Source organism: Bombina bombina, chromosome 2 (genome assembly GCF_027579735.1).
Source record: "Bombina bombina isolate aBomBom1 chromosome 2, aBomBom1.pri, whole genome shotgun sequence".
Taxonomy (NCBI): Eukaryota; Metazoa; Chordata; class Amphibia; order Anura; family Bombinatoridae; genus Bombina; species Bombina bombina.
Window position 1 is genome coordinate 235,572,693 of NC_069500.1, and position 12,040 is coordinate 235,584,732.

The 12,040-nt window shown below is 39.0% G+C and overlaps 1 protein-coding gene across 1 annotated transcript in view; it reads right to left on the reverse strand.

The window, feature by feature from the left end:
- Positions 1-12,040, reverse strand: part of FAM172A (family with sequence similarity 172 member A) — a 1,196,638-nt gene that overhangs the window by 624,760 nt on the left and 559,838 nt on the right. The window lies entirely within an intron of this gene.

Here is a 12,040-nt window from a genome sequence, read left to right on the forward strand (position 1 = left end):
CATAACTTGGGAGTGGGAGGGTTTTTAAGGGCTCTTGGAGTTTTGGGAATTGTTGTATCCTCCTAGTGGTCAGGAGAGGAATTTTCCAGGAGCAATGGCTCGTGGACTCTCACCCCCCTTTATGAAAAGAAATAATCTAACATTAGCGCTCATTTTTTTTTTAAAGAGCCAGGATGTGAGAATACACCCCCTAAATATTAGACAGATCCTGTTACTTCAAGTTTCCCTGAGTACAAGTGTGGGAAACATACAGTAGATATAAAGTAATTCTAACAATATGGTATATCAAGCACACCTCTGATCAAACCCTGCTGGATGCACAAATGTTCCTATATGTCTTCATTAATGGGACTGAAACCGTTGCTCTGACATTATGTGAATTGACACATTCACAGTAAAAGACCTAAAAATGTAACGTCATGTGCTGCATTGTTATTTGTTTTTATTTTCTTATAACTCCTTGATGTTATTCACAAGTCTTGTAACTACTTTATGCACAGTACCCTCTTAAGTTAGCCGGCATGCTGAGCATAACACTTTCTGCAGTTCCATGAAAATACAAAATTAAAATAGACATTTTACAATATATATGAAGGGCAAGGGATTTTGTATGTAACATCAGCTTACTGTCATTTGTAAAATAACGTCATATTCTGAAGCACAAAACATAGAGGTATAATAATACATGCAACTTGTGCACTAGCAACACATTCAATTAATTTAATCAAAGAGTCCAATGCACAACACCAGCTATTGATCAAATGTATTTTACATTTCAGAGCCAACAAAAAAACAAAATTTATGCTTACCTGATAAATTTCTTTCTCTTGTGGTGTATCCAGTCCACAGGTTCATCCATTACTTGTGGGGGATATTCTCCTTCCCAACAGGAAGTTGCAAGAGGACACCCACAGCAGAGCTGTCTATATAGCTCCTCCCCTAACTGCCACTCCCAGTCATTCGACCGAAGACAAGCAAGAAAAAAGGAGAAACAATACGGTGCAGTGGTGACTGTAGTTTAAAAATAAAAAACACCTGCCTTAAAGTGACAGGGCGGGCCGTGGACTGGATACACCACAAGAGAAAGAAATTTATCAGGTAAGCATAAATTTTGTTTTCTCTTGTAAGGTGTATCCAGTCCACGGGTTCATCCATTACTTGTGGATACCAATACCAAAGCTTTAGGACACGGACGAAGGGAGGGACAAGGCAGGAACTTACACGGAAGGCACCAATGCCTGCAAGACCTTTCTCCCAAAAATAGCCTCCGAGGAAGCAAAAGTATCAAATTTGTAGAATTTAGAAAAAGTATGAAGCGAAGACCAAGTCGCCGCCTTACAAATCTGTTCAACAGAGGCCTCATTTTTAAAAGCCCATGTGGAAGCTACCGCTCAAGTAGAATGAGCTGTAATTCTTTCAGGAGGCTGCTGGCCAGCAGTCTCATAAGCTAAACGGATTATGCTTCTCAGCCAAAAAGAAAGAGAAGATGCCGAAGCCTTTTGGCCTCTCCTCTGTCCAGAGTAGACAACAAACAATGCAGATGTTTGACGAAAATCCTTAGTAGCTTGTAAATAAAACTTTAAAGCACGAACCACGTCAAGATTGTGTAATAGACGTTCCTTCTTTGAAGAAGGATTAGGACACAGTGACGGAACAACAATCTCCTGATTGATATTCTTATTAGATACCACCTTAGGAAGAAACCCAGGTTTGGTACGCAAAACTACCTTATCTGCATGGATGATCAGATAATGAGAATCACACTGTAAGGCAGATAACTCTGAAACTCTTCGAGCCGAAGAGATAGCTACCAAAAACAGAACTTTCCAAGATAAAAGCTTGATATCTATGGAATGCAGAGGTTCAAACGGAACCCCTTGAAGAACTTTAAGAACTAAATTTAAACTCCATGGAAAAGCAACAGGTGTAAACACAGGCTTGATTCTAACTAAAGCCTGACAAAACGCCTAAACGTCTGGAACATCTGCCACACGCTTGTGCAGAAGAATAGACAGAACAGAAATCTGACCCTTTAAGAAACTAGCTGACAATCCCTTCTCCAATCCTTCTTTGAGAAAGGATAATATCCTAGGAATCCTGACCTTACTCCATGAGTAACCATTGGATTCACACCAATGAAGATATTTACACCATATCTTATGATAGATTTTCCTGGTGACAGGCTTTCGAGCCTGAATTAAGGTATCAATGACCGACTCGGAGAAACCACGTTTTGATGAAATCAAGCATTCAATCTCCAAGCAGTCAGCCGCAGAGAAATTAGATTTGGATGTTTGAATGGACCTTGGAGTATTAGGTCCTGCCTCAGCGGCAGAGTCCATGGTGGAAAGGATGACATGTCCACCAGATCTGCATACCAAGTCCTGCGTGGCCATGCAGGTGCTATCAAAATCACCAAAGCCCTCTCCTGCTTGATCTTGGCAATCAGACGAGGGAGGAGAGGAAATGGTGGGAATACATAAGCCAGGCTGAAGGACCAGGGCACTGCTAGAGCATCTATCAGCGCTGCCTGGGGATCCCTTGACCTGGACCCATAACAAGGAAGCTTGGCGTTCTGACGAGACGCCATCAGATCCGGTTCAGGTTTGCCCCATAGTTGAATCAGCTGGGCAAATACCTCCGGATGGAGCTCCCAATCCCCCGGATGAAAAGTCTGCCGACTTAGAAAATCCGCCTCCCAGTTCTCTACTCCTGGGATATGGATAGCTGAGAGATGGCAAGAGTGAACCTCTGCCCATAGAATTATCTTTGAAACCTCCAACATTGCCAGGGGGCTTCTTGTTCCCCCCTGATGGTTGATATAGGCTACAGTCGTGATATTGTCCGACTGAAATCTGATGAACCTGACCGCAGCTAGTTGAGGCCAAGCCTGAAGAGCATTGAATATCGCTCTCAGTTCCAGAATGTTTATCGGAAGGAGGGCTTCCTCCTGAGTCCACGAACCCTGAGCCTTCAGGGAGTTCCCCACATATCTCTTATACTTCCTATCTTGTCGAGAGTTGCAAGAGAATGACTGGGAGTGGCAGTTAGGGGAGGAGCTATATAGACAGCTCTGCTGTGGGTGTCCTCTTGCAATTTCCTGTTGGGAAGGAGAATATCCTCCACAAGTAATGGATGAACCCGTGGACTGGATACACCTTACAAGAGAAATAAGAGAAGCTAGTGTTAAAATATATATATATATATATATATATATATATATGTGTGTGTGTGTGTGTGTGTATTCTATTATATTGTTATATTGATCAGTATTGCTGCAGACCTGAGAAAGAGAGGAATCTTTAAAGCTTGACTTTTACTATGCAATAATGTGATAGGGTAGCAAGGATAATAAACTTGTGTGAATATAGTGATAGAAACTATATAGTATAAAGATTTGTAAAAAGGAACTATCTTCATAGATAGTATGTGTGATAAAAAGACTCTATATTCTCTTAGTTAAGAAAATCAAATAAAACAACAATATAAATGAGATTTATTCATGAATAAATAAAAAAAGGGGGATTTATTAACAATCAGGAAAACGATCCTCATAAGGACTAAGGTTATCAACTAAACATTCAGCGGGAGGATTATATATATATATATATATATATATATATATATATATATATATATATATATATATATACATATACATATATATATATATATATATATATATATATATATATATATATATATAACATTCAGCGGAATATATAACATTCAGCGGGAGGATTTTGAATGTTATTGAGTATACATATATAATAGATTAAAATCCAAACATCTGAATATCTAGGCCAAGATACATAAAACAATAAAAAACAATTCTAATAAACAACAACAACATCTGGGATGTCTCCCCTAGGATAGCTATCTTGAGATCTGTATTCCAGTCTATACAAGATGCTGCCGCAAGGAAGTCTTTAGAAATACCACCTTGGTGTTAAGAAATGTAGTCAGTATAGTTGCTAGACTTGAAGGAAAAAACAGATAGTCTTACTATTCTAGCTGGTCGTCCAAGCCGCTAGTGAAATAACACCGTAGTGTAGCCGTATAACAATCAAAAGTTGATCTTGCGCCACTTAAGGGTTACAACAGTCTTACAGAGGTAAAATGAAGATAACGACGGAGGTAAGACTGTTACTTGTAACCCTTAAGTGGCGCAACAGCAACTTTGATTGTTATACAGCTACACTACGGTGTTATTTCACTAGCGGCTTAGACGACCAGCTAGAATAGTAAGACTGTATCTGTTTTTTTCGGCAGGACCCTCTCTCCCCATTTGATCCCTGTAATCGTTTTTATATACCACCCATGTTCCTAGAGCTGCGGAACCTGTTGGCGCTCTACAAATACCTGATAATAATTAACACCAAGGTGGTATTGCTAAAGACTTCCTTGCGACAGCAACTTGTATAGACTGTAATACAGATCTCAAGATAGCTATCATAGGGGAGACGCCCCAGATGTTATTGTTTATTAGAATTGTTTTTTATTGTTTTAAATATCTTGGCCTAGATATTCAGATGTTTGGATTTTAATCTATTATATATGTATACTCAATAACATTCCCAATCCTCCAGCTGAATGTTTAATTCATAACCTTGGTCCATATGAGGATTGTTTTCCTGATTGTTAATAAATCCCCTTTTATTTATTTATTCACGAATGAATCTTATTTATCTTGTTGTTTTATTTGATTTTCTTAACTAAGAGAATATATAGAGTCTTTTTAATCACACATACTATCTATGAAGATAGTTCCTTTTCACTAATCCTTATACTATGTAGTTTCTATCACTATATTCACACAAGTTTATTCTTTGGATACCAATTGCACACAGTGCTATAATATTTTGTCACAACTTAACAATTTCACTCTTAGCTAGAAATAGCGCCTCACTACCCTATCACATTATCACTAATTTCACACTACCTAGGAAGAAGGTAGCCCTTTGAGAGTTGTCCATAAGAAGTGTAGTTCTAGCGCTACCCTTTCAATACACACGTTTTACTACGCAATGTTAGTCCAATAAAAAAAGGTATTAATGCATACTGCAATACTCTTGTTATTTTGATATATATAAATATATATATATGTTATGGGTAAAGTCAGATATTGGGTAATCCTAGGATTACCCGGGTAAAACGGACATTACCCAAGCGGCTGTGGGTAAAGCCTGATGTATGATCATAAATCCCCTCAGTGTGCGGAGTCACCACATCAAACATATATAGCATGTACAGTAATTCCCCCATCTTCACTATCTATTTTGCCTCCACCTGGGGGGTTCAAGGGGGGCGAGCCTCATTCCCCAAGGTTCAGTTGGGGTGGATGCCAGAGGAATGGCAGGGCGCCTTCCTTGAACCCCCCAGGTGGAGGCAAAAGAAATAGTGTAGTTGAGGGAATTACAGGACATCGGGCTTAACCCACAGCCACTTGGGTAATGACCGGCTTACCCAGGTAATCCTAGGATTACCTGGATTTCTTACTTTACCCATAACACACAAACATATATATGTATGAAGAGGATAGCGCACTCCCACTCGCCAAAGTATTAGGACCAGGGTGCATAAACGGTCTATATATATAGCAATGTACAATATGCACTTTCTGGATTTATAACACAGCACTCTTTATTTTTTATTTTATTTTATTTCCTCTCTCTCTCTCTCCCCAGCAATGATTTAACCCCCTTCATTGGCAAGAACAAAAGCACTAGTGATTTAAACACTTGATTTGCCCCTTTACCTTGTGGAGTTATGTCAGTCACACATAAGAAAAGGTGAATAGAAAGAAAGAGGAAGAGAGCGTTGAGCCTGGTGAACTCATATCTGTCTCAGCAGGGCACAGAGGTTATAAGATAACATAATTTATGTAAGAACTTACCTGATAAATTAATTTCTTTCATATTAGCAAGAGTCCATGAGCTAGTGACGTATGGGATATACATTCCTACCAGGAGGGGCAAAGTTTCCCAAACCTCAAAATGCCTATAAATACACCCCTCACCACACCCACAAATCAGTTTAACGAATAGCCAAGAAGTGGGGTGATAAGAAAAAAGTGCGAAGCATAAATATAAGGAATTGGAATAATTGTGCTTTATACAAAAAAAAAATCATAACCACCACAAAAAAGGGTGGGCCTCATGGACTCTTGCTAATATGAAAGAAATGAATTTATCAGGTAAGTTCTTACATAAATTATGTTTTCTTTCATGTAATTAGCAAGAGTCCATGAGCTAGTGACGTATGGCATAATGACTACCCAAGATGTGGATCTTCCACGCAAGAGTCACTAGAGAGGGAGGGATAAAATAAAGACAGCCAATTCCGCTGAAAAAAATCCACACCCAAAAATAAAGTTTAAATCTTATAAAGAAAAAAACTGAAAATATAAGCAGAAGATTCAAAATGGTAGCATTTAGTAAAAGTATGCAAAGAAGACCAAGTTGCTGCTTTGCAAATCTGATCAACCGAAGCTTCATTCCTAAACGCCCAAGAAGTAGAAACTGACCTAGTAGAATGAGCTGTAATCCTTTGAGGCGGAGTTTTACCCGACTCGACATAAGCATGATGAATTAAAGATTTCAACCAAGATGCCAAAGAAATGGCAGAGGCCTTCTGACCTTTCCTAGAACCGGAAAAGATAACAAATAGACTAGAAGTCTTTCGGAAATTCTTAGTAGCTTCAACATAATATTTCAAAGCTCTAACTACATCCAAAGAATGCAATGATTTCTCCTTAGAATTCTTAGGATTAGGACATAATGAAGGAACCACAATTTCTCTACTAATGTTGTTGGAATTCACAACCTTAGGTAAAAATTTAAAAGAAGTTCGCAACACCGCCTTATCCTGGTGAAAAATCAGAAAAGGAGACTCACAAGAAAGAGCAGATAATTCAGAAACTCTTCTGGCAGAAGAGATGGCCAAAAGGAACAAAACTTTCCAAGAAAGTAATTTAATGTCCAATGAATGCATATGTTCAAACGGAGGAGCTTGAAGAGCCCTCAGAACCAAATTCAAACTCCAAGGAGGAGAAATTGACTTAATGACAGGTTTTATATGAACCAAAGCTTGTACAAAACAATGAATATCAGGAAGATTAGCAATCTTTCTGTGAAAAAGAACAGAAAGAGCAGAGATTTGTCCTTTCAAGGAACTTGCAGACAAACCTTTATCCAAACCATCCTGAAGAAACTGTAAAATTCTCGGAATTCTAAAAGAATGCCAGGAAAAATGATGAGAAAGACACCAAGAAATATAAGTCTTCCAGACTCTATAATATATCTCCCTAGATACAGATTTACGAGCCTGTAACATAGTATTAATCAAAGAGTCAGAGAAACCTCTTTGACTAAGGATCAAGCGTTCAATCTCCATACCTTTAAATTTAAGAATTTGAGATCCTGATGGAAAAAAGGACCTTGCGACTGAAGGTCTGGCCTTAACGGAAGAGTCCACGGTTGGCAAGAGGCCATCCGGACAAGATCCACATACCAAAACCTGTGAGGCCATGCTGGAGCTACCAGCAGAACAAACGAGCATTCCTTCAGAATCTTGGAGATTACACTTGGAAGAAGAACTAGAGACGGAAAGATATAGGCAGGATGATACTTCCAAGGAAGTGACAATGCATCCACTGCTACCGCTTGAGGATCCCTGGAACTGGACAGATACCTGGGAAGTTTCTTGCTTAGATGAGAGGCCATCAAATCTATTTCTGGAAGCCCCCACATTTGAACAATCTGAAGAAATACCTCTGGGTGAAGAGACCATTCGCCCGGATGTAACGTTTGGCAACTGAGATAATCCGCTTCCCAATTGTCTATACCTGGGATATGAACCGCAGAAACTAGACAGGAGCTGGATTCCGCCCATACCAGAATTCGGGATACTTCTTTCATAGCCAGAGGACTGTGAGTCCCTCCTTGATGATTGATGTATGCCACAGTTGTGACATTGTCTGTCTGAAAACAAATGAACGATTCTCTCTTTAGAAGAGGCCAAGACTGAAGAGCTCTGAAAATTGCACGGAGTTCCAAAATATTGATCGGTAATCTCACCTCCTGAGATTCCCAAACCCCTTGTGCTGTCAGAGACCCCCACACAGCTCCCCAACCTGTAAGACTTGCATCTGTTGAAATTACAGTCCAGGTCGGAAGAACAAAAGAAGCCCCCTGAACTAAACGATGGTGATCTGTCCACCACGTCAGAGAGTGTCGTACAATCGGTTTTAAAGATATTAATTGAGATATCTTTGTGTAATCCCTGCACCACTGGTTCAGCATACAGAGCTGAAGAGGCCGCATGTGAAAACGAGCAAAGGGGATCGCGTCCGATGCAGCAGTCATAAGACCTAGAATTTCCATGCATAAGGCTACCGAAGGGAATGATTGTGACTGAAGGTTTCGACAAGCTGATATCAATTTTAGACGTCTCTTGTCTGTCAAAGATAGAGTCATGGACACTGAATCTATCTGGAAACCTAAAAAGGTTACCTGTGTCTGAGGAATCAATGAACTTTTTGGTAAATTGATCCTCCAACCATGATGTTGAAGAAACACCACAAGTCGATTCGTATGAGATTCTGCTAAATGTGAAGACTGAGCAAGTACCAAGATATCGTCCAAATAAGCAAATACCACAATACCCTGTTCTCTGATTACAGACAGAAGGGCACCGAGAACCTTCGTAAAAATTCTTGGAGCTGTAGCTAGGCCAAACGGCAGAGCCACAAACTGGTAATGCTTGTCTAGGAAAGAGAATCTCAGAAACTGATAGTGATCTGGATGAATCGGAATATGCAGATATGCATCCTGTAAATCTATTGTAGACATATAATGCCCTTGCTGAATAAAAGGCAGGATAGTCCTTACAGTTACCATTTTGAATGTTGGTATACTTACATAACGATTCAATATTTTTAGATCCAGAACTGGTCTGAAGGGATTCACCTTCTTTGGTACAATGAAGAGATTTGAATAAAACCCCAGTCCCTGTTCCAGAACTGGAACTGGCATAATTACTCCAGCCAACTCTAGATCTGAAACACATTTCAGAAATGCTTGAGCCTTCGCTGGGTTTACTGGGACACGGGAAAGAAAAAATCTCTTTGCAGGAGGCCTTATCTTGAAGCCAATTCTGTACCCTTCTGAAACAATGTTCTGAATCCAAAGATTGTGAACGGAATTGATCCAAATTTCTTTGAAAAAACGTAATCTGCCCCCTACCAGCTGAGCTGGAATGAGGGCCGCACCTTCATGTGGACTTAGGAGCTGGCTTTGATTTTCTAAAAGGCTTGGATTTATTCCAGACTGGAGATGGTTTCCAAACTGATACCGCTCCTGTGGGTTAAGGATCAGGCTTTTGTTCCTTATTGTGACGAAAGGAACGAAAACGATTATTAGACCTAAATTTACCTTTAGATTTTTTATCCTGTGGTAAAAAAGTTCCTTTCCCTCCAGTAACAGTTGAGATAATAGAATCCAACTGAGAACCAAACAATTTATTACCCTGGAAAGAAAGGGAAAGCAGAGTAGACTTAGAAGACATATCAGCATTCCAAGTTTTAAGCCATAAAGCTCTTCTAGCTAAAATAGCTAGAGACATATACCTGACATCAACTCTAATGATATCAAAGATGGCATCACAAATAAAATTATTAGCATGTTGAAGAAGATTAACAATGCTATGAGAATTATGATCTGTTACTTGTTGCGCTAAAGCTTCTAACCAAAAAGTTGAAGCTGCAGCAACATCCGCTAAAGATATAGCAGGTCTAAGAAGATTACCTGAACACAAGTAAGCTTTTCTTAGAAAGGATTCAATTTTCCTATCTAAAGGATCCTTAAAGGAAGTACCATCTGCCGTAGGAATAGTAGTACGCTTAGCAAGAGTAGAGACAGCCCCATCAACCTTAGGGATTTTGTCCCAAAACTCTAATCTGTCAGATGGCACAGGATATAATTGCTTAAAACGTTTAGAAGGAGTAAATGAATTACCCAAATTATTCCATTCCCTGGAAATTACTTCAGAAATAGCACTAGGGACAGGAAAAACTTCTGGAATAACTACAGGAGATTTAAAAACCTTATCTAAACGTTTAGATTTAGTATCAAGAGGACCAGAATCCTCAATTTCTAATGCAATTAGGACTTCTTTAAGTAAAGAACGAATAAATTCCATTTTAAATAAATATGAAGATTTATCAGCATCAACCTCTGAGACAGAATCCTCTGAACCAGAGGAACCATTATCAGAATCAGAATGATGATGTTCATTTAAAAATTAATCTGAAAAATGAGAAGTTTTAAAAGACTTTTTACGTTTACTAGAAGGAGGAATAACAGACATAGCCTTCTTAATGGATTTAGAAACAAAATCTCTTATGTTATCAGGAACACTCTGAGTATTAGATGTTGACGGAACAGCAACAGGTAATGTAACAGTACTAAAGGAAATATTATCTGCATTAACAAGTTTGTCATGACAAACAGTACAAACAACAGCTGGAGGAACAGATACCATAAGTTTACAGCAGATACACTTAGCTTTGGTAGCTCCAGCACCAGGCAGCGATTTTCTGACTCAGTTTCAACGTGGGACATCTTGCAATATGTAATAGAAAAAACAACATATAAAGCAAAATTGATCAAATTCCTTAAATGACAGTTTCAGGAATGGGAAAAAATGCCAGTGAACAAGCTTCTAGCAACCAGAAGCAATAAATAATGAGACTTAAATAATGTGGAGACAATAGTGACGCCCATATTTTTTTAGCGCCAAAAATGACGCCCACATTATTTGGCGCCTAAATGCTTTTGCCGCCAAAAATGACGCCACATCCGGAACGCCGACACCTTTGGCGCAAAAGAACGTCAAAAATGACGCAACTTCCGGCGACACGTATGACGCCGGAAACAGAAAAAAAAATTTGCGCCAAAAAAGTCCGCACCAAGAATGACGCAATAAAATGAAGCATTTTCAGCCCCCGCGAGCCTAACAGCCCACAGGAAAAAAGTCAAATTTTAAGGTAAGAAAAAAATGATTTATTCATATGCATTATCTAAAATATGAAACTGACTGTCTGAAATAAGGAATGTTGAACATCCTGAGTCAAGGCAAATAAATGTTTGAATACATATATTTAGAACTTTTTTATAAAGTGCCCAACCATAGCTTAAAGTGTCACAGAAAATAAGACTTACTTACCCCAGGACACTCATCTACATGTTGTAGAAAGCCAAACCAGTACTGAAACGAAAATCAGCAGAGGTAATGGTATATAAATAAGAGTATATCGTCGATCTGAAAAGGGAGGTAAGAGATGAATCTCTACGACCGATAACAGAGAACCTATGAAATAGACCCCGTAGAAGGAGATCATTGAATTCAAATAGGCAATACTCTCCTCACATCCCTCTGACATTCACTGCACGCTGAGAGGAAAACCGGGCTCCAACCTGCTGCGGAGCGCATATCAACGTAGAATCTAGCACAAACTTACTTCACCACCTCCATAGGAGGCAAAGTTTGTAAAACTGATTTGTGGGTGTGGTGAGGGGTGTATTTATAGGCATTTTGAGGTTTGGGAAACTTTGCCCCTCCTGGTAGGAATGTATATCCCATACGTCACTAGCTCATGGACTCTTGCTAATTACATGAAAGAAAAGTAACTACAGAGCAGAGCAAGCTTTGCTTACAAAATGATAGTGGCAAGCTTTGTCTAATCCAATAAAAAGTCCTGTCTCCTTTAAATAAGGCAAGTGGCATGATGGGGGGGGGGGGGAGTTTGGCTACTAAAAACAATTGCAGCAAAGTTACAAGGTTTTATATTCATTTAAAACACATAAAATTATATTATTTGATTAAAAACAAGTTTTAAAAACTGTCACTATATAAAAAAAAAAAATCAATAAAATTAACTCTCAAATGAAGAGCAATGTCTGAATCAGTGCAGGGTGAGAACAGAATAAATACCAAGAGTCTCATGATCAAATACTCGCTGGCATTGAAAGGAATGACT